This window comes from Lycorma delicatula, chromosome 10 (genome assembly GCF_047948215.1).
Source record: "Lycorma delicatula isolate Av1 chromosome 10, ASM4794821v1, whole genome shotgun sequence".
In the NCBI taxonomy this organism is placed as follows: Eukaryota; Metazoa; Arthropoda; class Insecta; order Hemiptera; family Fulgoridae; genus Lycorma; species Lycorma delicatula.
The window spans coordinates 108,631,665-108,658,845 of NC_134464.1; the positions used below are offsets into that span (position 1 = coordinate 108,631,665).

Genomic DNA, 27,181 nt, shown 5'->3' on the forward strand with positions numbered 1-27,181 from the left:
TACTAAACTAAATTATTAAGTAAACGATAAAAAAAGACCTTAAAGAGTTTGAACATAATTTCTAAATTAAGCAATGCAATATAACGTTATTTTACATAACTTATATTTCGTTTGATAGAAGGTAGTTTATTCTTGAATTTTATTATAAAACAATTATAAACCTTCTATTCATAAAATTGCAAAAAATTGTTTATTTCTATACAGATAATATAATGTATTGTTCCACAACATAGAGGAATAAATTACACTTATACCTTCTTTCTTTACCTTCTTTCTTTTATATACCTTCTTTATATACCTTTTTTCTTTTCATTTATATACCTTCTTTCTTTTTCTGTTTAGCCTCCGGAACCACCGTAAGATATAATTTCAGAGGATGATATATATAAATGCAAACGAAGTGTAGTCTTCTCCACCGTTCCTGAAACGAGTGGTTAATTGAAACCCAACCACCAAAGAACACTGGTATCCATGATCTACTATTCAAATCCATACAAAAGTAATTGCCTTTACTAGGACTTGAACCTTGAATCTAACGACTTCGAAATCAGCTGATTTGCGATGACGAGTTCACCACTATAGCAACCCGGTGGGTATATAATGTACCTGATATATACAAAGTAGAAAGTGCACCGATCAGAATTGATCTCTCTGAAAATAATGCTGTTTTCTATGTAAAGCCAGTGCCTGGGGTCAAAAGATGAAGTTATCAATCGTACTGTTGAATATTGCCTATATTTCGGCAGGTTAGACGTGCTGAGTAAATGCACTGTTAACTTAGTGAAAAAAACAAAGGGAAACAACCGCATTCTTTAGTTTTTTAAAAAGCCTGATACTGAATTTTATTTATTTTTGAATATAGCTATGACGTTTTATGGAATAACTTCTCTTGTTACAACCGGCTAAGGAAATTCGACACACACAGGTTATTAATATTCGATTTTATCCGAGTTATGTGTTATAGGCTTACACTATAGAATGTTAAAAAATAGACATTAGTTAAAAATTTTAAATAAATCTGTGGCTTGGTGCTAAAAGGCCAAACTCAAAAATTTACTGAGTTTATTGGCCTATTCTACTCTTTTAAGTTATATCTTTCTAGTGCTAGAAAGACTTAATCAAAACCTCAATGCCTTCCAATTTTTTTCACCATTTTATAATATTGATAAAAAAAATGGCAGAAGTTGTTTTGTAATGCGGTAAAGTAAACATTGACCCTTCTAGTCCCATGCGGTAGAAATATTTTGTTAAAAAATTGTGATAACCTTATTATCATAAGAACACTGAAAACGTTTTTTGCCAGAATTTTAAGGAATACATAATTCTTATAATGTTTAATGATCTTTTTCTTTTTTAATGATGTTCTTAATATAAACCTTTCTTATCCTACTTTAAATAAAATAAGTGTATCAGATCGTGGCAACTGGGGAAAGAAACTGGTTTTTACTATATTGTTACCAAAACATTTTTCCTTCCCCATGGGTTGTTCACAGAGAAATTTGATATTATCAAATTTATCAATTCAAATTTTAATTTATCATCAATTTATAAAATCAAATTTATTATCAATTTTTTTTAAATTTAATAGGTGAATATTTTATTGTAACTGGTGTATAATCAAACATTTTATGGATCAAAATAGGAATAGATATTCCATGAATAAAAATATGAACTACTTCAACTGCCTGGATAAACCAGAGAAAACCTTTTTTAAAACCTTGATTGGAGAGCAGCATCCAAACAATAAAATCAATTACAAAAAATAGAACTATTTAAAAACCTTATAAAGAGATTAAAATATAAATAAACAAAATAATAATAGTAAATTTATTAGGCGAAGTTAAAAAATAATCCTATATAAACATCTCATGACTTCCTTGTACGCCTATTAAATTACATGTACACAATTTTTTTAAATGAAAAGTATATAAAATTTTATTTCATTATAAACTTCTGATATTTTTTCTTTTTTTTTTGTTAATGAATTATTTATTGTAAAAGTTTTTTTACAATCAAAGGTTAATAATTACCAATAAATCAATATATATAAATTAAAAAAAAGGAGATGAAGTCGAATTTGAACCGATGTGCCTTCCCGTTGTAAAATCCAAATATTTCATTAATTACAATTTTATTTGATTATAACTCTAGAACCATGAAAATAAGTACCACTTACTACTATATAACGTTGAAAAGCCTCAATGAGGGCTTATTACTGCAGTTAAGATGTTAAAAATTCATTTTTTTCTGGATTTTGGGCTTTTTTGGACGCTTTTGGTCCAGTCGATTGCAATCAAAAGTGAAGGTGCAGAACTAGATGTTACAACAGTTCAAAATCCAAAATTTCAACAGTCTACGGCTTATCGTTTTTGAGTTATGCGAGATACGTACGTACGTACGTACAGACATCACGCCGAAACTAGTAAAAATGGATTCAGGGATGGTAAAATTTATATTTCCGTTGAAATCTGAAAACCGAAATTTTTCGCGATCATAGTGCTTCCTTAACTTCGTACAAGGAAGTAAAAATGCAAAAGTGATTATTATTTTTAGCAGAAGTTGGACATTCATAATCATAATCGTACGGATATTTTAGATATTTTAATTTACTAAAATAGTTTACATATCTAATAAAACAGTTTCTTAAGGACTTGTGTTAGTTTTTTTATTGATTATTAATTTCTTTTTTTACTCTTTTTTTTGTTTTTAATTTTTATTTTTCCTTTGAGTATAGCTAGAATAGGGAATATTCAGCTAGAAGGATATACATCATACTTTCTCCTTTAATATAAGGGGATCATGTCAAAAAAGGGGTAACTGTTTTTTTTTTTAAATTTTAGTGTTCAACTACTTCATCTAGACCAAAAAAACGTACGTATGTATGTGCGTACACATATATGTGTGTATCGTACTGCTTTTGGCCTTACATCTCAGGATTCACTACACCGTTTTTCTTCAAATTTGGCTCAAATATTTCTACATATGGGGCTTTGATTATATTTATTTTCTACATTCGTTTAGGGAGGTGGGGGATTCGAAAAAAATTTCGATTTTTTTTTTTCAGTCATTTTAGGGAAATTATTAAAACAAATATGTTACCTACCATGCATATTTAAATAATCCGTAATTTTTTTTTTCAAAAAATTAACCTCCTTGTTTTAGAATTGAAATATATTTTTTCGTTCTTTCTATCTCCCTTCGACATAAATAATTTTAAAAAAATGTTTGAAATTTTATACTTTATATATAGACACTATGAGACTCTAAGAAATGTATACAATCTTTTTAATAATAAAAACCTTACATAGACCTTAAATACAGAAATGTTTTTGAAAGGTTCTTATTTTCCCTTTATTGGTGGTGGTGTTAGATTTATAAAAAACTTTATGGCAACTTTAGTAACTTTATAGCAAACTCGTTAAGCTTAACTGATATAGGAATATTTTTAGAAAACTGTTTCTTAAAATTTATTCCTCACCTCTAAAAAATATTTTTTTTACTGTTTTTTATTTGCCGACTTTAACTATTAAATTTTTATTATTAAAAAAAGAATGTATTCTATTTTTTATTTATTTATTGGATGTAGATTTAAATAAGTAACAAAGTTTAATCTCTTTAAGGTTTTTACAATTTTTAAAAGTAAGCAATAAAGGTTTAAAGTATTTTATTTTAAGGTTTTAATTTCATATTATAACAGACCAAAAAGAGTTTTTTTTTTAAGTAAAATATATGATGTAATTAAAAGTTACTTATATATTTTTGTATTTTATTTTTGTTATGAGTAAATTTGTAATTTTTTATTTAATATTATAATGTCTTAATATCATTAAAGAATTTAGTTACCAAAAAAGTTTTCTAATTGTGTAATTAAATTTTTATTATTGTTTTATACAGAGATGAAATTATTTTATAATAAAAATAAAAGTCAAATCCCTTAATGTTTGAACTGCAATGAAAAAGCTGTGAATTTAATGACTTGACCAACGCAGCCGGAAAAGCCGTGCAATACTTTTCCAGCTTTTTCTTACGTTTGATTTCAAACGTAAGAAATATATACGTTTATATATATATATATATATATATATATATATATATATATTAAACTACTTACTGATGATAGTTCATTAGTCAAAATGCGCTAAGATTAAATTTTTTTGAACGGTTTCTGTTGGCTATTTTATTTATGATATTTATTTTAAGCACGGCACTTTAAATAAGTTTTCAATATAACTAAATTATAACCACCAATAAGAACGATTAATAATAAATTAAAAGTGTAATAAATTAATTATATTACTATAATTATATTTTTTTTAAAAACAATAATGAAAATTATGACTTTTTTAATATAAAACTCTTATGAATGAATTAGTGGGACACAAGTTTCTGAACAGTTTGCAAATTAAATTACACATTACATCAATGGTTCTCAAACTTTTCCGAGTCGCGGCACCCTTTTTCAATTAAAATTTTTCCATGGCGCTTTACCCTAAGAAAAAGTATGACTACTCGTAAATAAGAGATAAAAATAAATAAACCACGTGTCCCACATTATTTTTTTTACTTTAAAATTAAATTAATAATTATAAATGTCTTGGTTCAGTTAATTATGAAGCTTTTATAATATTTCGCGACGCTTCTGTGAAGAGGCCGGCGGCGCACAGTTTGGGAATCACTGCATTATATACAGTCTCTTTTGTCATCGGAATCTGTTAAAAAACTAATATTACTATGATGAATTACATGACATGATCACGGTAAACCGTATATTTCACCACACGTTCAATCTGTAAATGCAGTCTACAAAAAGGAATAATTTAGTTCTGTTGATGAACGATATAACACTCAAAAATTAAATTTCGATTTTTTTCTTTGAAAAATATTATTTTCCTACAACGATGTAAATTTTATACAAACATAGATTTATAATGATTGAAAAAAATCATCTGAATGCATGATTGAAATATCGATTATATTACGTCATTATACACGTCCTGATTTTTATCAGTTTGTATTTCATAAAGTATCTGAATTCAGCCTGTTTTTTTTTTTTTTTTTTTTTTTTTGCTCCTTAAGTGAAACCATAAGTAAATCGTTTGATAAGAAGCACAAGATAAGAGGTTCTTAAGAAACTCCCGTAATATGTAATTCATAATAATAGTTATAAATAATCTTAAAGTCCATTAGAAAAAATATTTCTACCAATACTTCATAGTCCATAAAAAACAAAATATTAATAAATAATAACCAATAATCAAAGAAATAGTCAAACTAAAGAAAAATAATAGTCAAGATATTACTAGATTTTGCGTTATCATTTATCAAACTGTCATGCAGTAACCCCTAAATCAAGCACACGGAGCCGTTTCAACCTACGGACGTCCCTGCTGTAATCAAGCAGATTGATTGCTAAGAGGCTGACATTATCAAGTCGTTGCTGGTACTTAACGCTGCGGTCTCACAACCTCACTAAACGTTGGAAGCTCTAGATATTCATGAATTTATCATTTCGTGTGAACCATAGTGTCTCTGCAACTACCCTCGTTACTTTATTTTTTGCCTTCGTTATGATATCTACTTTACTATTTACTATTACTTGCAGTTCCCCACAACGTCACGCCATAAGTCAAGATCGGTCGTAGGATAACTTTGTAAATCAGAACTTTATTGAACAACGTAAGGCGTGACTTTCTTCATAGCAGCCGATGCAGTTCCCTACACTTCGCGTTTAGTTGTTTTCTTTTCCTCCTCACGTGGCGCTTCCAGGTCAAACACCGATCTAGGTGAAGTCCTAGGTACCGCACGTTCTTCGTTAGTAGGATCAAGACACCATCCATGTACCCTCTTTCGCATGGCGCGTGAGACGTGCTTTGATTTATCCTGATTAAGTTTAATCTTCCATTTTTTTCTGCCGTACGCAGACAAGGTCTAATGCCATTTTCAGCTCCCGCGAGGCTAAGCCAGGGTTTTTGTTAACGGTAAGGATAGCGGTGTCATCTGCAAATGTGGCGACAATGCAATCTTCCAGGGCTGGAGGATCCGCTGTGAATAAGAAATATAACGCAAGACGTAGTACAGAGCCCAGACGGACACCCGACCTAATTTGAAAGAATTTCGATAACTCATCATTACATGTTACCTGAGAGAAACGTCCAAGATAATTCCGTAAGACAAGGTAGTAGGGTTAAAGAAGTTTTAATTTTAATTTACAGAGAAATCCAGGCAACCATACCCTATCCAAGGCCTGTTAGATGTCTAAGAATGCCACCTAGCAAAGTTTTCTTTCCTCCAGATATTCACTGATGACCTTGATGACTTTATGGGATTGTTAGACGGTGGAGTGACCGTATCTGAACCCAAATTGGTGAAAAGACCTAAATTTTTTAACCCAAATTTTTGAAAAGATCTAATTTTAAAACTCTATTTTCGTGATTAATTCAAAACAAACTAAAAATTAAACTGAAATTTATACTTAAACCGTACTAGAACCAAGTAGGTAGGAGTTGTAAAAGTATAAAATAAAAAGAGACAAGCTTTGATTCAAAAAGAAGTGAGAGAAGAATGTAGTCTGGTCCCCTGTTGCTTTTTAACTTGTAAACAGAAGAAGCAAAGTAACTAAAGGAAAAATTTAAAAAGAATAGCATTTATTTAAGGAGAAAAAATGTAGATTTACGAACATTTTTTTGGCAAAAAGCAAACATGAGTTAGAAGAAATTCTGAATGGCATAGATTTTTGCTAAAATAATTTAGTCTGTAAACAAGAGTAACACTCAAATAATGGTAATGAAACTAGGTTGTTGTTGGTCATCCGAGATTATTTAATTCGCGATTTGGGCTTGAAGAGAGTAAAAAAGTTGTAGGGGAAAATAAATATTAATATATGTAAAATAGATATGTTGAAAATAGTAGTAAATATAAGTTTTAACGTTATAAGGAAGCACACATGGATGGCAAAGCACTGTCCATTCCTTTCTGCCCACTGAGCAGAAAGGAATGGACAATAGGATCAAACCTGACTAAAACTCGAAATAAAAATCAATGCCAAATTTCATAGCTCCACTCTTTTTACTTCCCTAGTATCGTAGCTCTACAGTTATGCTGCAAAAAGGAAGGTACGATAATCGATGAAAAAATTGGGTACAGGTTTTTTTATTTCTTGACGTTTTATGACCCAAGGACCCCAAACAAAAACAAAAAAAAATGGGGTGTAACGTTCGAACTAATATACGCATGTACCTGTTTTTTTGTGTTGAAGTTTAATAACGTTTCACTATATAAGTCGGTTTTGATGAAATTTTTTGTAGAGACTCGTGTATACGTATAGATGGGGCAATTTTTTATTAAACTTTTGGGGTCAATATCTTTAAGGGGTAGGGTATATTTCTTTGGAATCAATTTCCTCGAAATTTTCCAAACATACATACATGCATGGTTACTTACAATTTTTTTTTAATTTTTCTCCAAAATTCCCTAAACGAATTGTTTTTATGTCTTTCTAGGCATAGTAATAGTGCAAGTGATTAAAAAAAATACTTTGGAAGCAATATTATGGGTCGGGGAGCCGATCAATATTTAAAAAGTATCGATTTTTTACTTTTTAAAACTTTTTTTGGTTTATTTATACTTTAAATAATATTACAAAAAAATTTCATCATAATTCACCCCAATCCAAAAAAATAAATCTTACGTAACTTTATATTGTTTGTAAATTTTTTAGTGAAATTTGAAGTAACTTTCCAACATTAAATTTTTCATGTGATAAAAACCAATAAATAAATTGATTGTTTTTTAACTAATTTTGTATAAAAAAAAAACTGACAACAAACTTGTAATACTTTCCTGGTACTGGTTATTAATTCTGATATAGTGGAAAAATAAAAATACATGAAGATTCCTTTTTTGTAGTGATTGAAATCTACGATAAATTTTTACGGTAAAATTTTAATTAATGTTTAAATAATTCAAAAAGATTTAGAAATTCAAAAAATTGGTATTTTTTCTGCTCCTCCGCCTCCAAAATCACCTTCCAAGAAAGTTTTATGATTTTTCTACATTTACTATGTGAAATGAAAGAAATTTAAAAAAATCCACTAAAAATGTACAACCAAAAAAAAAAAAACCTAATTTTCTTTTTTGATTTCTTTTCTTGAGATGAGGAATGAATTATGATAAAATTTTATTGTAATATTATTATTTAAAGCCTGAATAAACCACAAAAAAGTTTTAAAAAATTTAAAAGATTAATATTTTTAAATTTTTATCGGCTCCCCCACTACCAATATTGCTCCCAAAGTATTTTTTTGAGGTGACTTGCACTACTACTAACCCTAAGAACAAATGAAAAAAAAAAAGCTTTTTCGACCTTTGAGAAAGGAGGAATTTTAGGGCAAAATTAAAAAAAAAAATGATAAGTAAGCATGCACGCATGTATTGAACTTAGTATAAAGTGGCTTATGTTTACAAAAGTTTGCAAAAATTGACCTCTCCCCCCCCAAAAAAAAACTATGTACCTTTCCCAGGAGATACTGACCCCAAACATTTACCAACAAATTGCTCCGTATACACGAGTCTGTACCAAATTTCATTAAAATGGTTTAACTAGTCAAAATTTGTTAAACTTTAAACACTCAACACACGTACGTATAAATATTACCTCCAACTTTTTGTTTTGTTTTTTGGGATCCCTGGGTTATGAAACGTTGAGAAATTAAAAAAAAACTCATACCCCACTTTTTGACCGATTACCATACTTTCCTTGTGTGATGCGCCAGGAAAGCAATATAATTCGGACTGATTTATTAATCCAAGAAGTAAAAATATCCAAAAAAAATTCAATTTTATGCTCGAACCTCTGTAAAAATATCATAACATCATCTTAAATGAAAATATTATGACCTATCTGAAGAAAAAATTAAGTGAATATTTTTCTCAATCTCCTTACCTCTCTGATATAAAGAATGAAAAAAGACTTTCACTCTACTATTGTATCATGCTTCATTAAATAAAGTAATCTTCTTTTTCTTCTTCCTCATCAGATTTAAATTGTTAAGACAATCGCAAACTAACTAGTAGAATACTTTAATTAACTGTTTTCCAGTTTATCTTACTATCGTTTCGTATGTCGACCCCCGTACTTTTTCTAACCGTAGGTTATTTTGATAAACTCATTAAAGTAATTAATAGTTCATTACTCATTCTCTTAATATGACTTCTTCATTGTTTACAAATGTTTAAAATTAATAAAATAAACCGTAAAAAATATTTTTTAAATGTTTAAATCCTACTTTTAAGGGTATATTATCCTAAAATTTTGATTAAAATTGAAAATTACTACCACCTACGGCAACAGCGTTACATAATTGTTAAATTTTATAGCAAGAATTATACTTAAAATAAAAATTATAAATAAAACTATAAAACAAAAGATAAAGAAAATATAATTAATTCTAATATATTTAAAGATAGCATTTTCAATTTAAAAGAACTTTCATTTTGATCGGTTAAAATTATCGTTCAGAATGTCCTTCTTAAGAAAACACATTTTATAGGTAGAAAATAATACACTCAACGTCAAAAACTAGTAATAATAAATGTTAAAAAAAAAAACTTAAAAAAAACATGAATGTAAGCAGAATGACGTAATATTATAAAATATTTTGTAATAACAATTCAACAAAATAAAACTGTTGAAAAAAAATATTTGCAAGTCACTCTGATTCAGAAGGCATTGAACAAGGTGAGATTGAAATAATACGTCATTATAATGGCGATGATGAGAGTTCATAAAAGTGTGTGTGTGTGTGTATATATATATATATATATATATATATCCATACATACATACATAGTTGTACTGCGAATGCACCTACCGGAAGTATTCTTTTTGTAGTTTTTTTTTTTTTTTTTTTTTTAATAATAATAGTAATAATAATTTAATAAAATTCTAAGGTCATTCATTCATATGTACGAGTACAACGTAAACGAAAGAACATAATTTTTTTCTAATTTTAAATATTAAAAGGATATACACAGATTCATATTTACTAATTTAATATTGTTAATTTCTGAAGAAAAAAAAACTGTTACACAAAATGGCAATCTTCTTTATGAAATCGTAACAAATACCCTAATTAAAACATGTTTTAGGTTCGAATTCCAGACAACCTTGGTATTTAATACTTTCTTTCTTTCTTTTTCCTGTTTAGCCTGTGGTAATTACCTTTCAGGATGAATGAAGATGATATGTATAAGTATAAATGAAGTGTAGTCTTGTACTTTCTCAGTTCGACCATTCCTGAGATGTGTGGTTTCAATTAACACACAAACCAACCACCAAAGAACCCCGGTATCCACGATCTAGTACTTAAATCCGTGTAAAAATAACTGACTTTACTAGAAATCGAACGCTGGAACTCTCGACTTCCAGATCAGCTGATTTGAGAAGACGTGTTCACCAGTAGACCAACCCGGTGGGTGGTATTTAATACTATCGATAAAATTCATTACTCCTTAAAATTATGGTGAGTAAAATAGGTTTTGGCAATGGAGTAGTTCAGAAATGCGTCAACAAGTGATAAAAGAATGAAGCTAAGAAAGGTAAGCAGTACTCAACATAGAAAAAAAATCCATTCCCCATAATGTATGAAATTATTAATAATTCTCCTATATATATATATATATATATATATATATATATATGAATAATTATATTATTAAAACCATCCTCCAGTAAGCAAACGTTTATAGTCCACTTGGATACGTCCACCTCACACTCGATACTAATTTTCTGTGTGTAAGCCATGCTGGATTTTAGAATTTGGTGGAAAATCAGTTTCTTACAGTATATCTGAGCAAGTTGACGTAAAAACGGTAATAAGCAATGGTTCCCTAATCCTTGGTAAAGATGTCCTAATCTTCTAAGAGATTATGGTTAAGATAAGTGGCCATTAGAAGAGCAGGCTTTTAATAATCTCTGTTCCCGTTTCGCAGACCTTCCCTACAATATATCCTTATCGTTTTTTACTTATACTAAATCCGTTCTTCTATTGTATGTTTCGATAGGCATTATCTGGGTCCATGCAAAGGAAAGAAGAAATTTAAGCATTAACTAAAAACAGTGTACTGAAAGCATATACGATTTTTCATGTTCATTTAATTTTATATAATTTACTTTCATCAATTTCCCTTTTATTTATCGATGATGATATTTGCTTAGTAGTCGAAAAAATATTTACTTTAAAATTTGTATTTTTAGGTAAACAGATTTTGGCTTTCTTATTTATTATTTTATTACAGTGAAAAAGAAATTGAAAATTATTTCACCCAAATAATGTTTCATTTAAAATAATATTACTTATTCGCTGTTAGGATGAGAGGGATCTGTGGAGAACTCTGTGATGGAGCTGCGGTTTGGAATGGTATAGGGACTAACCTCGCTCCCGAAAGTGAACCAGAGCAGAGAGAAATAAAGTACTTTTCATTAGAGGATTATTAAATTTTTGAATCTATTTCTTGATTTTTAAGTAAATCAAAAGGACTTTGAGTAAATTGAATCGTAGGACGAATTTATTGTTGTTGCGATCAACACTTGTTTTGTTCGTATGAGAATAGTATTTTTGGTGTTAATGACTCAATGAAGTAATGATCTGAGCGCATAGTCTAATTAAAGTTAACCACCGGGTTGGTCTAGTGGTGAACGCGTCTTCCCAAATCAGCTGATTTGGAAGTCGAGAGTTCCAGCGTTCGATTTCTAGTAAAGTCAGTTATTTTTACACGGATCGTGGATACCGGTGTTCTTTGGTGGTTGGGTTTTAATTAACCACACATCTCAGGAATGGTCGAACTGAGAATGTACAAGACTACACTTCATTTACACTCATACATATCATCCTCTGAAGTATTATCTAAACGGTAGATACCGGAGACTAAACAGGAAAAAGGAAGGAAGGAAGCCTAATTAAAAATAGATATAGGAAGAGATTTTGTGTGAAACCTTTGGTGTTAGAGGAAAGTGCAGGAATCGCACTTCCGCGAATCGATTGATTTGATAGCTGAGGGTTGTAAGTTAGGTGGTCGTGGTTGGAAGAAGCCATTTGAAGGTGATAGTATGTTGTGTAAATACATTGATGGAAATGTCTGCCGAGGCATTTGCATCAGTAGTATCCTGACAGACGTCAAACTGATGACTGCGTTGAGTTATCAATTGTAGAGGGTCTAAAACACGACCTCCGTTAAATTCCATCAACGCTATCAACGGAGGGAGTGGTATGGCTACCGGAATTGTCACAAGGCAATGGTCTTCCACCAAGGGGGTCAGGATGATTGTTAACATTAAGGTATAACATTATATAAGTAAAAAATTAATTAAATGTCTAGAATTAAAATTATATATCGCTGAAGGTTTTGCTTTTGGTACGTACTGCAACAATTTATAATAATTTTTGTATAAATATTTCCGGCATCCAAATACTTTATTTTAATAAAGTGATATATCCCTTAAATAAATAAAATACCGCTACAAATTTAATGATTGTATATTAAACTACACATAAAAATCTAAACAAACAGGATTATATAACTGAGATATTTTTAATTTTTTTTTTACTAAAGGACCTCAAATATTGAAAAATGCAAAAATCGGGACGAGTCTCTTTTTTCCAGTAGCAATACGTTCTTTGTAATATAGACATTCTGCCTATAACAGCGAACCAGCTGGGAAAGTAATAAAGTAAACGTTTGATCGTTTCTGAACACAAAAATGCCGGAACGGTTATTGAAATAAAATATCAAAGATACAAGCTAAAGAACCGTATAAAAATATATAAACGTTTAAAAAAAAGTCATAACGGTTCCTTATTTCTTTTTACCTATTCTCATTTTTAAAATGCACAGTTATGTTCTGACCGTGGAAGTATTGTTTCTATTCTTTCTAATTATCTTCAGTAGATAACTTCTGGCCTTAGTTGTAGTTTTAATGGGATTTTTAGTGACGACATTTATTTTTTTATTTGTTTGAAATATATATGTATATATATATATATATATATATATATATATATATATATATATATACGTATATTATATGTAAAGCTGTTTTATTACTTTTTTGTTTGTGCGATGAGTAAAGGACCGCGGAAAAGTTTAAATACGCGGAATTGCAATTTCACGCTCTTATCACCTTCATGGTGTTTCTGTATATTTATGAAACTAAAAAAAAAAAAGTTTAATTTTCAACAGGTCGAGGGCACTCGTTCCTTTGAAGCTTGATTTCTTTTTTAAAGAGATATATTCAAAACACCTTGAAAAGGATTCAGATTAAACTGGAGAACAGTAAATTTAAAAAATTATTCATAAGTTAAAGTGGCTTTCCTACTTTTTATATACATAATTATATTACTTATCATTAAAAATAAATCTTGAATGTTATTTCTGAAAACAGCTTACTTTTATAATTAATATATATATATATATGTCGTAGGCGAATTGAAAAATCAGGCTTATTACAATGCGCCCGGCTAATTGGAAAATTACCGGTTAATTGGAAATTATATAATCTAACAAAACTTAACCTACGCTGGCTAGTTAGGTTAGCGAGCGTAGGTTAAATTTTATTACATTATATTTAAAATTATAAGCAATAATGTAATAATAATGCAATAATTATAAGCAATAATAATGTATTATATTTCATTTTCAATTAGCCGGACGCATTGCAATAAGCTTGATTTTTCAATTCGTCTACGACATATATATATATATATATATATATACACACACGAGTATAAGGTCGGGGCTCGCTTCGCTCGCACGAACGTCTAGCCAGTGGATCCTCACTGTGTTAGTTATCCTCATAGTTGTATGAATTATGTTGATAAATAACATTTAAGTATTCAGGCTTTATAAAAACTTGATAAACAAATTAATTACAAAAGCAGAATAGTATTAACAATGATAACTAAATTATACACAACTTTGACCACAAAAAATTCATAACTAATTTCTGTTGCCATGATAGAAAATATATAATAATGAAGTAAAAGGATTAATCAAACAAACTTTCAGCTATATATATAAAATAATAAATTATTTATTTATTCAGAGAAAAAGTGTTCACATCTACCGGCTATATGAAACGTTCCCTCTACAAAAAAAAAAAAAAAAATATATAGGTTGTAATAATTTTAGAGCCACATGAATATAATTTAATTTTTAATTAATTTTTACTTCCCTGTACACAAGAAAGTATTGTAATCACGAAAAACTTCGGTTTCAGATTTCAACGGAAATACCCCTTTTGACTAGTTTCTGCGTGACGTCTGTACGTAGGTACAAATGAATCTCGCATAACTTGAAAACGATTAGCCGTAGAATGTTGAAATTTTGGATTTGGAACTGTTGTAACATCTAGTTGTGCACCTCTCCTATTGATTACAATTGAATGGACAAATTCTCAAAAAAAAAGCACAAAGCCAAAAAATTTGGATTTTGGACTTTTTCTTAACTGCAGTAGTAAATCCTCACTGATAGCTTTACAACGATTTATATCATAAGTGGTACTTATTTTCACTGGTCCTAGAGTTATAACCAAATAAAATTTTAATTAATGACATATTTGGATATTACAAGGGGAAGGCACATAGATTTGAATCCGACTTCATTTCCTTTGTTTTTTATTTAAATATATTTATTTATTAATAATTATTAACCTCTGATTGTAAAAACATTTTTACAATAAATAATAATTCAATAATAACAATAAAAAACAAAAATATGAAAAAAATCAGAAGTTATTAGTGAAATAAAATTTTATGTCCTTTTAAAAATGTGTGTATGTAATTTAATAGGCGTACAAGGAATTCATGTGGTGTCCACATCAGATTTTTTTGAGTTAACATTTTCATTAAATTACCTTTTTTAAGGGAAAATACTTCATTTTTTTATTTTTTATTTAAAAAAGATTTTACCAGTTTATAAATAAGTATTAAAAATTAGATTTTTATTTTGTATAAAAGAAATATCAAAATCTTTTGAATAATACACAACAAATAAATATGTACATCATTTTATAAATTAGAAAAAAACTATTTCCTTGTTTTATATAATTATAATAATATAAAAAACAATTATACAAAACGATTACTTTTTTTTTTTTTCTATTATTGAAACTTTATACGACAAACTTAAAACCTTTTCATATAAGAATACACTCGTAATATTCTATATATATATATATATATATATTAATTTATTTAAAAAAAAAAGCATTGTGATATTTTATGTTTATTATACTTAAGCATAAACTTCAGATTTCTCTCGTATATTCTTTTTTATAACAAAAACGGCAAACTTCCTTAACATTTCCATAAATAAAACGTTAAGAAGTATATACGACTTTCTTTGTTATACAATCATCATCAGTAGATTCCTTTATATCTACTGATCAGATATTTATTTATTTATTCCTCCACTAAACACTTTTTTAGCGTTACATTTATTATAATATTTTTTTCTTAAATTTCATCACAATTACATAAAAAATATTATTTTTCTTTTATTTTTAATATAAGTACAGTTATGAAACATTTTCCACCGACTCTGTTTATAAAAAAATAGGCAAACAACAATAAGTGAATAAGTATTAAAAAAATTAAACCATTAATACCTCTATTTTTAAATAGTTAAGGTAAAAATTATGCACAGTACAAAAGTCACGCGTAACAAACAGAATAGAACAACGGTATTGATAAATTATTAAAAAAAAAAAAAAAAAAAAAAACAAGATTAGTACACCAAAATAATAATAAGCATAAAAAATATATACATAAATAAGGAAACCTGTCAGTCAGTAAAAATAATAGTAGTAATGGTAATAATAGTAGTAAAAATCAACATCTTTTGTAGAAAACTCTTTAGATAGAGAGAGAAGGAGAAAAAGCCGTTGTCGGCTCTGTATTTGTAACCTATTATATTAGTAGTTTTTTAAAGAATAAACTAACACTTGAATAAAAATGAAAAAAAAAACATGCAAGGGTATTGAGCGATAAAGGAGGAAAGAAAGAGGTGACAAGACCAAGGACTCTCTTTAATAAGCTCCGACTAGTTCACTTATTTGTGGACAAATAATAGTGACGCGACCAACAATAATAAAACGTTGTTGTAATAGAAAAACTCCTATTGGGTTTTGAAGGCGGTAAGGTGGTAAGATAGAACACCTTTCTATGCTAAAAATGAGTATCAGATTGATAGTTATTTTAGTCAGTTGCATCAGTTCCGCTACTACAAAATAAAGAAATAAAAGGGTGAAAAATAATTTGGCACACTATAAAAGCCAGTTAATTTACGTATCAGACACACACACACACAAACACAAAAAGTAAATAAAATAGAACGAATTATCAATAATAAGAACATTGTGTGCACTCGTGCGAACTAAATCATCACGAAGAATCCAGTGTAACTAAACAATCGCTTGTCATGACGTCATAACGGCGATGTACATGGTAATTTAAAAATAAGAAAATTTTGCGACAGGTTATAGCCTAGCGAACTTAATACAAGTACTCTACAGCTTGGTCTAAAAATATATCCCTCTTTAGCCTGAATCTAATTCAAAGAATTCGTGTAAAAAAAAAGTATTACAATAGATTCAAAAAGACGAAATTTTGCTATATATGAACTTACGTTCCAATCGGAAAAAATATCATATTCTACTGTTATTAGCATAAAATCAGAACACAGCACAAAATCGTTCACTTTGATTCAAAATGAGAACTGATAATCGGCGCCCATTATAGCTCTATATAAAATTTAAAAGGATTATAATATTAAAAAAAGGTATTCCAAGGTAAATGAAGGCGATAAAGTTTTATCTTGATAAAGACAAGGGAAATGTAAAGAGCAACGATGTAAACTGTCACTGGGCGTGGAATGAAGTTCACTGAAATGTGGGAATACTTTATAGCCTAGAAATTCTCGTCGCTGCTTCGCCTGCGTTGTATGCGTGTAGAACTTCAAAAATTGGAAATAGCTTTTTAATAACTACATGTGAGTTCTCTGATTTATCGCAATTCACAGCTTACCTAATAAAATATATTAATTTGGATGAATAACAACTTTTCAGTTGTTAGATAAATAAATAGTTGTCATTTCCTTTAATAATTTTATTATCAAACTAATTTGCTTTTACAGCCCATCGGGCTGGTCTAGTGGTAAACTCGTTGTCGCAAATCAGGTGATTAACAGCTGATTTTCGAAGTCGAAGAGGTCAAATTCTAATAAAAGTTATTTGCTTTTAAACAGATCCGAGTACTAGGAAGTGGATGCCGGTTTACTTTGGTAGTTCGGGTTCAATTAACTACAAGTCTCAGGAATGTCGGTCTGAGTCTGTAAATGACTATACCTCATTTACATGTCGAAGGGGTGAAGTGTCGAAGGGGTGATTTACATGTGATGAAGGGGTTGCTTATTATATACTATTTGAACAGATTGAAGCGTACACATCAAGAAAATAAATAAAATAATATTTTTCTGAAAAGTCGATAGTGACAAACACAATGATCGCTCGGAAAGACTTTGGGTTGTCGGGCCGTCAGATGTGCATGGTGCACCGAACTGTCTTCTAAACCATGAGCTTATACGGGGCGTCAGTTTGGGCGCACAGGTTGGATATGAATAGAGAGCACTTGTTCAAAATTGAAGGAGTGCCCAGGGCAGAGCCTTAATTGTATGCACTGGTGTTTTTAAAACAACCTTCTACAAGCTACCACCGTATTGGGAAAGGCTTTCCCAATCGATTTATCGGTGAAAGTTCCGGCAGGCATGTGAAAATTGCGAAGAGGCCGGGAGGCCGAGGTATTTGGGACGCGGTTTCGAGCCGGGCCAGTACCGGAGCGAAACGGTGATCACAATGCACCGAATCTAAATTTCGTTCAGCTGACCACCTCCCGCCTGCGGAAGAGGATGCAAAGCCTCGCGATGGAAGCATGGCAGCTGGATTGGGATACTACGACTAAGGAAAGATCCTTGTATTTGTTTATGCAGGATCTGAGGGGATGGTATACCTCGAACTGATTTTTAAGGGCAACGGGTGCCCGGGTGCTCATAAACATGTTAATTTAAACCAATATATGCTTCGGTTCCGCCTGGCAACTGATGAGCTGTGCGTTTACGGGGAGGTCCAGTCAAATAAACACCTGATGTTTGACTGCCCTGCTCCTGGAGGGGCCAGAGACCGGACCGCTCTGGAACTTAGAGGTCAAGAGGAAAATTGGCCACTCACAAGCGACGAATCAATGTGGCGAGAGCCGCATTGTCGTACCGTGTGGGAGTTTCTTGATGCGGTTGCTTTGTTCAACCGACATCAGTAGTTTACCTACGGGAAAAGATTCCTACCGCATTGCTGTGTGAAGCACACAGAGAGATATATATGGTTGACCACCAGCTAATTAAGGTTCCAAGCGCTTTAATATGTTGGACAGGTACTTGCTGGCATTCAGCGACCTAGGCGTGACCGAATTGCTGTCTAGACGAAATAAATTTTAATTTATGGATGTCATATATATTTTTAGTAGTAGACGGGGTGCGCCTACCCATTTTAGGAAATATATGATAAGTGAGCAGTTGGGACACGTAAGCCGGTGATGTATGGTACCGCGCTTAGTCCGCTCATGCTGTTAGGTAAGCTCTAGGAGGTATTTAGGATACTGGTCGCTAAACTGTTCGAGGCTTAGTTGCCGTTTGTGGCATAGACATTCGCACTTATGCTTTAGGGCGACCGGTGGATCCGGTGGTGGCGGATGAAATTCCAAGCAAATCAGTCAAACACTATGATCGATATAGACATAGGAAATACAAATGGACAATATCTATCGATATAGACGACATTTAAAGAAGTTCTAAGTTATTTATTTTTAGGTTTTTTTATTTATGATTTATATAGTAGTAAGATTGTTGAGGTTTGAATTACAGTAAACATTCCGGAGGTAATACGAAAGCTACAGTTATAATTTGGTAATTATTGGTACCGTAGTTTTCGAGATTATCGGGAACAATAAAAAAAAAAATACGTTGTTCTTTATATAATAATCAGAATTTTTTTTTAATGAAAAATTAGCCAATATTTATTTAAATCGTTCCTACTAATTTTTTTGAAATTTCGCGAGAACTAAATGATATGTAAATCGTAAATGAGATTTACGAGATGTAAATTATTATGCATTATTATGCACCAATACTAAGTATTGATTGTCAAGAAAATATTATAAAATCGAATGTAGCCATCATTTATTTTAATGTTAAAAAATCTTAAATTACTTTAAAAATTTCAAGAGACCACGAGAGTTCTCTACAAATTAAAAAGAAAATCATTGAAATCGATCTATTTCAATAGAAATAAGTTTTGAAAATACAAACAAATAAAATAAAATAAATTGAGAATCTCCTCCTTTCTACTGGTTGTTTTTTTTTTTTTTTTTTTTTTGGTTTAACTTCCGGGTCTGCAGTTAAGCATTTCTTTCCGCAGAAGTTGATTAAAAAAATAATACCACACAAATTAAATTCCGTAAGTTGAATCTACAAAGTATTAGTTCTAATAGTCAAACTTTACTATATCCATTTTCGTTGTGCGATATTTAAAAAAATCTACATTCACACACTTAGATAATAAAAAAAATCGACATTACCCGGATTTCAAAAACAAATGTGACATCCTATAAAAATTGTGATTTTTAAACAAAATATATTAAGCCCTAACCGCATACAATAGATTAAAATAATAATAATAATAATAATGATAACACTAAAGGGTCTATTTTCACAACAATACTAGACGATATAAATTGTTTATCCACCATTAATATTAACCTCTTAGCTGAAAATATAACATCCAAACCTTCAGTAACAGCTAAGAAATAACGATTCTTTCAAACATTTACGGATAGTCGTTATATCACTTAAGATATTTTAAATAAAACTTTTATTATGATGTTCCATTTTTCTTCGTAAAACTACATCAACAAAGAGCATTATTTTTACTAATTTCAAATTTTTTCTATAACTATCGTATAAAATAAAACTATAAATAAACGTACAACTAACTATAAAGTATAATTACCACTTTATTCAGGACTGTAAACAGGAAATTCCAGATAATTTTGATTACCCGAACATCCGGTTATTTAAAAATTAAATCTTCTCTATTACTTCCGGTCGATATAACTCAACTGATCCACTGAAAATGAATAAGTCAAACAAAATTAATAAAAGCTAATGTTATATTGTTTCAGTTAAATTTAATAGCTTTATCTACGTTTAACAGCGATAATTTTATTATATAAATGATTAATAATTGTTTTTTTATAAATAAATAATAACAATTTATTATTGCATTAAAATATAATATTTATCATACTTTAAAGTTAAAACTTTATATTAGCAGCATTATATCTTTATCAATAGGTTTGAAGCTTAATAACTCGCTTCGTAGTAAGGATAAATAAAAAGAGTCGCGGGTGATCTTTTACCCAATCACTTTTGGATTAACTATATTATTTCATCTCATAATTATAATTTTTTCTTTATAAAAGATGGAGAAAACTAAAGAAATTTTTTTTTTCCTTTACTATAATACTTAAATCGCTATAAAATGAGGAAAAGATATATCCTAATCAATCCTAAGTAATTTTTTTCTATTCTTGTAAACAAATTAGAAACAGGCGTTTTTCGACCAATGATTTTCCTCTTCCGGTTAGTTAGTTATTTTCCAAATAACTAATTTAATCAACTATTTCTATTAAAAATAAAATACTTTCACTTTAACATATATTTTTTTTATTTTTAATTTTGATAATGTTCTGAAGAAGGAAAGTACTAAAACACACACGTTATAACATAACCTTACTATTGCGCCCTGCTGCTCGTGAGACATAATACCGGCTAATCATTTTCGGAAGTTAAAACGCCCAATAAGGTACGGAGTGCCATTTTTCTGACTAAAATGAAATGAACTAAAAAATTATATAATTAGAAAACCGTTACTTCAAAATGGTCCAAACAGATCAAGAGCAGTGAGAAACAACTCTAATTAATATAACAATTTGTTAAGCGTTTCACAGGGCGTTAAATAAAAACCAGCATTTTTGTTCAGTTTCCTTTACATTTACGAAAATAAATTTTAATAGTAATGATTAAAAAAAATTGACAACACAGTTGTAGGACTTTCCCGTCACATGGCTTTTTTCTGACGCACGGCTTACACAAACAACTTAATTTAAAATACGTCAGTGCTACACTAGTCCTCCTTGTAGTGACAGGTATTAACGCAGTATACCACTTAGCCACACTAGTTTAGAATAGTTTTTTGGGGTGGGGATGCGATTTTACAAATATATTATTTTTTAATAATAGTATTATTTTATTTTTTAACAAATGTACCTAAGAAAAATAAAACCTTAATCAGACAGAATCTCGAGATACTGAGGGTGACCTTGCTCTACAGTCTCACCCTCTTGATCTTTTACGTTGAAAATTTAATGGAATTAATGCCCCCATATATAGAAGTAATCTGACCAACAACTTTGGTCAAAATCGGTCCAGTAGTTCGGGAGATATAAGGTGATTTAGAGTGCGACTCGAACACAAGCACGTACATGCGAACATCCCGAAAAGTTCCATCCGTTTTTTTTTTTTTTTTGGTTTCCATCCTTGGCTTTTTTGGGTGACAAAACGTGAAGATCCGGTGAAAACCGCATACGCCCAAATCGGACCGATTACAATGCTATCCCTTCAAGAGCTGTAGCTCTGCTATAGCGCTAGACGGGAAAGTAAAAACAGAACCGATAATAAAATAACTTCTCTTGATTTGTCTTATGAAGTAAGAGCATTAGATTCAAAACATCAATATACGGGTAAACTTTTCTTATCAGACCAAGTGGAAAAGGTCCCTAATCATGCCTCAATTAACATAATAAAATTCAAGAGCCTCACTATCAATCCGATATTTGTTTAAAAACAAAATAAATTTAAGAACTATGTTTTTTTTCGCTATTTTGGCTGTACATAGTTAAATATTGTTTTTACAGAAAAAATCATTCTTGTCTAAAATATAGATAGAGCGGAAATTCTACACAAAAAAGTTTATGGACACATTCCAATCAGATAAAAAATAAACAAGCTAGCGCAATAAACAGTAGCGTTCTATATATATACTGCCTATGCGGAGAGAAATGCCTATGGGGAACCCCTAACCGGGTTCTAGTAAAATGGGCCGCTGAATATGGATTTAAACGTTTCGTAGTCCCGTTTTTCGGTTGTATCTAGTTAAATATTGAATTTATTGAAAAATATTTCAAATAAAAGTTGTATAACGGATCATTTTACACAAAAAACTTCTAGTAACATTTTCATAAGATCATAAATAAACATGACAATGATCTGTTACATCAAAAACAAAAAAAAAACGTTTTTTATCTTAATTAGACTTTTTGAAAATTAAAAATAAATATTCTATCGAAGGTTAACACTCAATAAAGTACATACTTCTGGATAGCTTTATAAAATTTAATATAAAAATTTGTTTTTGTTAACTTTTGATAAATATTAATTTATATTGCTATTTTCACTGTTTAGTGCATATTGATGCTTTTTTCAAACATTCGCTCACAAAACTCAGTTAAATATTTAAATTTACGTAAAATTGATATTACCATCTTAAAGTATATATTTTTTTCAGTAACTACTACTATTGTTTAATATTTAATTTCGTTAAAATTTTATTATTACGTTTAGTTTTTTGTAGTTATTCAAAGTCCCAAAATAAGTTTTATGAAATATAACGATTTTAAAATTACTAAAATTAAAAAACCGACAATATATTTTCTTTTAACTTCCGAGACCACCGTTAGGTATTTGCTCAGAGGATGAGGTGAAATGATTTGTAGCGTGAGTGAAAATGCCATGCCTGACCGGGATTCGAACCCGGGACCGCCGGACGAAAAGCTAAGACGCTACCACTCGCGCCACGGAGGCCGGCGGTTCAAAACTAATTACGTTCATAAATAATCACCTTAAGAATATATTCGCATAATTTTTTTTCGATTTTTGGAATTTGGTTTTTATTTGCAGGCCTTTGATAGACAAATTTGAAAAAAAATTCGACCTGACATCATTATACTGTAATATGTTATTCGTATATATAGGAAATTCTTTTAAATTTACCAAAAGTTATTCCTTTAGGTATCATTTATCGACGAAATTTGGATTTTTTGAATTATCTAACGCAGATCAAAAGTTACAGTTATTGGTTTATCGTGCGCGCGTGTTGAATCGGTGCCGCCGGCTACCTTATAGCTCTCCGCATAGGCAGTACATAGAATGCTATGTTTCATGCGCTGGCTGGTTTATTTTTATCTGATCGGAATATGTCCAAAGATTTTTTTATGTAGAATTTCCCGTTTTACATTTTTGACAAGAATGATTTAATTTTCTGTAAAATCAATAACGACTTACGGCAAAAATAGTGAAAAAATAAGTTTCTTAAATTTTATTTTGTTTGTAATAAATGTCGGGATGGTAGCTACGTTCTCGACTCATAGTATGTTAATTGAGGCATTATAAGAGATCTTTTCCACTTGGTCTGATCGTCAGGAAAATTTTGCCCCTATATTAATGTACTGAATCTAATCCTCCTACTTTATTGTAATTATCTGCGTAAGTCATTAACAACTCATAAAACTCCAAACTCACCCCGGATTAGATGAAGCGCGATTAGTATAATGGCTTGTCACCTGTTGTACAGCAGAGGAATCTTAATAAAAAGTGCAAATATACTTAATAAAAAACAATAATAAATGGAGCTCTAATTAAAAAAACCTTGTACATAATAGTGTAATATAATAAATATGCGCGCGCGCGCACACAAAAGAACTTTATTTTCATTAATTTTTTTTTTGTGTTGTATGAAAAACTAATCCCAAAGGTTTTTCTTTAGGAGGCTTTCAATTAACTGCGGACTCGCTTTTTCCCTTTTTACCTCCTGAAGGTATACCTGTAAAAAACAACACGAATAGCGCACCAAGTCTACCACTGGTCATTAACCCGTTATAATCTGAAACGTTTTTCACACACTTATTTACTTTGCATATAATAATAAACTGGCATTGTATACTCTTTACTTTTTACGTCTTGCCAAATAAACTTGTTAAAACTTACAAATATGTATTTAAACGATTAAAAAACTAATTCGGTATTTAAATTTTGAGTTAAACTCTAAACACGTAGTAGTTGATTTCGAAAAGAGTATTCGTAACTCATTATATTAGTTTGGCCTGAGGTTCAATTAATCGGTTGACGTTTTTACTTCTTGTACGAAGTAAAGGAAGTATTGTGTTCGTGAAAAATCTTGGTTTTCAAATTTCAACGGAAATATACGTTCTGACCATCCCTGAATCCATTTTTGCCTAATTTCGGCGTGATGTCTGTACGTACGTACGTATGTATATACATACTTATGTGCGTACGTATGTATCTCCCATAACTTAACAACGATTAGCCGTTGAAATTTTGGATTTAGGACTGTTGTAACATCTAATTGTGCACCTCCCCTTTTCATTGGAATCGACTGGACTAAAAGTATCCTAAAAATCCCAAAATCCAAACAATTTGGTTTTTACACTTTTCTTAATCGCAGAAATAAGCCCTCACTGAGAACTTTTCAACGATAAGTGGTACTTATTTTCACTGGTTCCAAAGTTATAGCCAAATAAAATTTTAATTAATGAAATATTTGGATCGTACAAGGGGAAGGCACATCGATTCGAATTCGACTTTATCTCATTTTTTTCTTTTTTAACTTTTTTTTTTAAATTTAAATACACTGATTAACCTCCGATTGTAAAAAATGTTTATGATAAATAATAATTCAATTATAATAATAAACAAAATGAAAAATTATGAGAAGTTATTAATGACATAAAATTTTATGAACTTATCATTTTGAAAAGATTTGTATATGTAATTTAATAGGTGTACAAGGAAGTCATGTGTGTCCATATCATATTTTTTCATCTTGGCCTGATTCGGTAGAGAAAGATTCAGAGCTAGGTTTAGTAATAGATTACAAAACTGATCCAAGTAATTTAGAAAGATGGTTTGTTTTATTTTCGATTTACTAAGTGAGCAACCAACCACAAGACGGAAGATTAAAACGATATTCATATTATTTGATCGATACATACTTATCAGAAAATTCAAAATTTCCACCAATTATATAAGCCAGTTTTACAACAAGTTTAAAAAAACTGCTGCGACTCGTTTCATCACTAACGATTTAATGGAAAGTTTTACAAAACCCAACCGTGATTAAATAATTTTAACCATGATATCCTTTTAAAATTCAAATAGATAACTTATATCAAACAAAAAAGTGTAAAGAACCTGTTAGAATTAAGAATCCTACAATCATAAATTGAAATGGGCTTTTTAAGTGTAAGTAAATATCAAGAAATGAGAAAATTGGAGTATATGAAATGTTTGGGGTATTTTAACAACCAATAATTTTAAGATATGACTTAAATTTTACGTGAAATTGTAACATTTTCATTCTTATACTCCTAATTTAGTATTAAAAAAACTTGAATTATTTTTTAATTAGTAGTTTGTATTATTAAAGTATTACCTATTTTAGTATTTATCTAAGTCATGTAAGCGGTTGTCTGTTATAAAATACCGTAATTTAGAGTGTAGTGGCCTCTTCGTGTAATGACTTTTATACCCATACGGGGAACAGAACGCAAGAATGGCGGAAGTTTCAATATTTCTCCCTACAGATAGCAGAGCCTCGACAATGTCCCTTGCTGTTGTATCTTTCTATTATCGGGCGGATTTCATCGGTTATTTAGTGGCGGTTATAGATTTTAAGTTTTATTTATGGACGGATTTGGTAATTTGCGTTCCTATCCGTATGGACCATCGTGAAATTTGTTTACCGGTTCTGACCGTGATAGACTAAGCTTTTGAGCCTAGTAATCCCGGCGTGATTCCTCTTCAGTCCATCCGCTGAAGTACTTTCGGTACCAGCACCTATGGTCTAGCAGGAGTGCGCCTACCAGAGCTCTAGTTATTTGGAGGGAGAAATGCGCCCCGTTCTCCGGAGGTCGCATATGCTGACTAAATGAAATTGTGGTCTCTTCGTGGGACGATGTGAGGTGATGTCTAGCTTTTTATAGTTTTAACAAAATTTAATTACGAAAACGGTCACTTTCGCGGCCGGAATTTTTGTGCGGTTTCCATTTATAGGTTACACAATATAGAGGCTACAAAGCCTGGTTTGTCATTTTTTGACTCTCGTACCGCCTTTTCACGGTGGTTCGTTTAATACGGCATGAGGCCGTTTTCTTATACCCTGTGGAGTACGGACCTCTCGGCAGATGTCCCGGAGATGGCTGTGTTCGGACACGGCCGCTCTTCCGACCAATCTGCGTTCCTGGTCTGCGATACGGTTGTGTACTCCCGCATCGTAACGAAGAGTGACGTTTCTGACGAAATACCCATATATTTGGTGCACGATTCAGAGTAGCCGTCTATATAGAGTTTGAAGACGTCTTTAACCAAAGTAACAAAACAGTTCGGAGCGGAAATTTTTACTAAAATAATATATTAAAAGAAAAAAATTATCACAGTATTTTCTCATGAGAATACAGAAATAATATTTGAAGGTATAATAAGAATAGAAGTATTTTTAAACGTATGTAACATTAATGCGATTAAAAAATATATATATTATATATATATATATATATATTAATAAAGCCTCTCGCATAAAAACAGGAAAATAATCAGAAGCTTAAGACATAAGCATAAATAGGCAAATACAATAAATAAGCAAAAATTTAATAAAAAAATAAATAATTTTTTTAAAATGATCAATGTGTAGAGTCATAAAAGAAAATGAAATAAAAAATAGATCTAACATGTTTACACAAAAATTCATACAAAAATGCTCAAAATTCATGTGATACAAATGTAAGAAATGATCCATAAGGAAACAATTCAAATTTCGTCAATATATGAAACGGGACAAACAAAAGAAGGGCGTTTATGGTCACAAGTATCTTTACCGTTAGGCCTACAAAGCGTTATCAAATTGTATAAAGGATCTGTTTCATATATTTGTGTGTGTGTGTGTGTG

General features: G+C 30.3%; 1 long non-coding RNA gene across 1 annotated transcript in view; it reads right to left on the reverse strand.

Annotated features, from left to right (window-relative positions):
- The window catches only part of LOC142331077 (uncharacterized), a 190,893-nt gene that overhangs the window by 99,010 nt on the left and 64,702 nt on the right, over nt 1–27,181 (reverse strand). Inside the window, exon 2 of the long non-coding RNA XR_012757882.1 lies at nt 20,111–20,227. This is a non-coding gene — a long non-coding RNA (uncharacterized LOC142331077). The remainder of the gene's footprint in view (nt 1–20,110; nt 20,228–27,181) is intronic.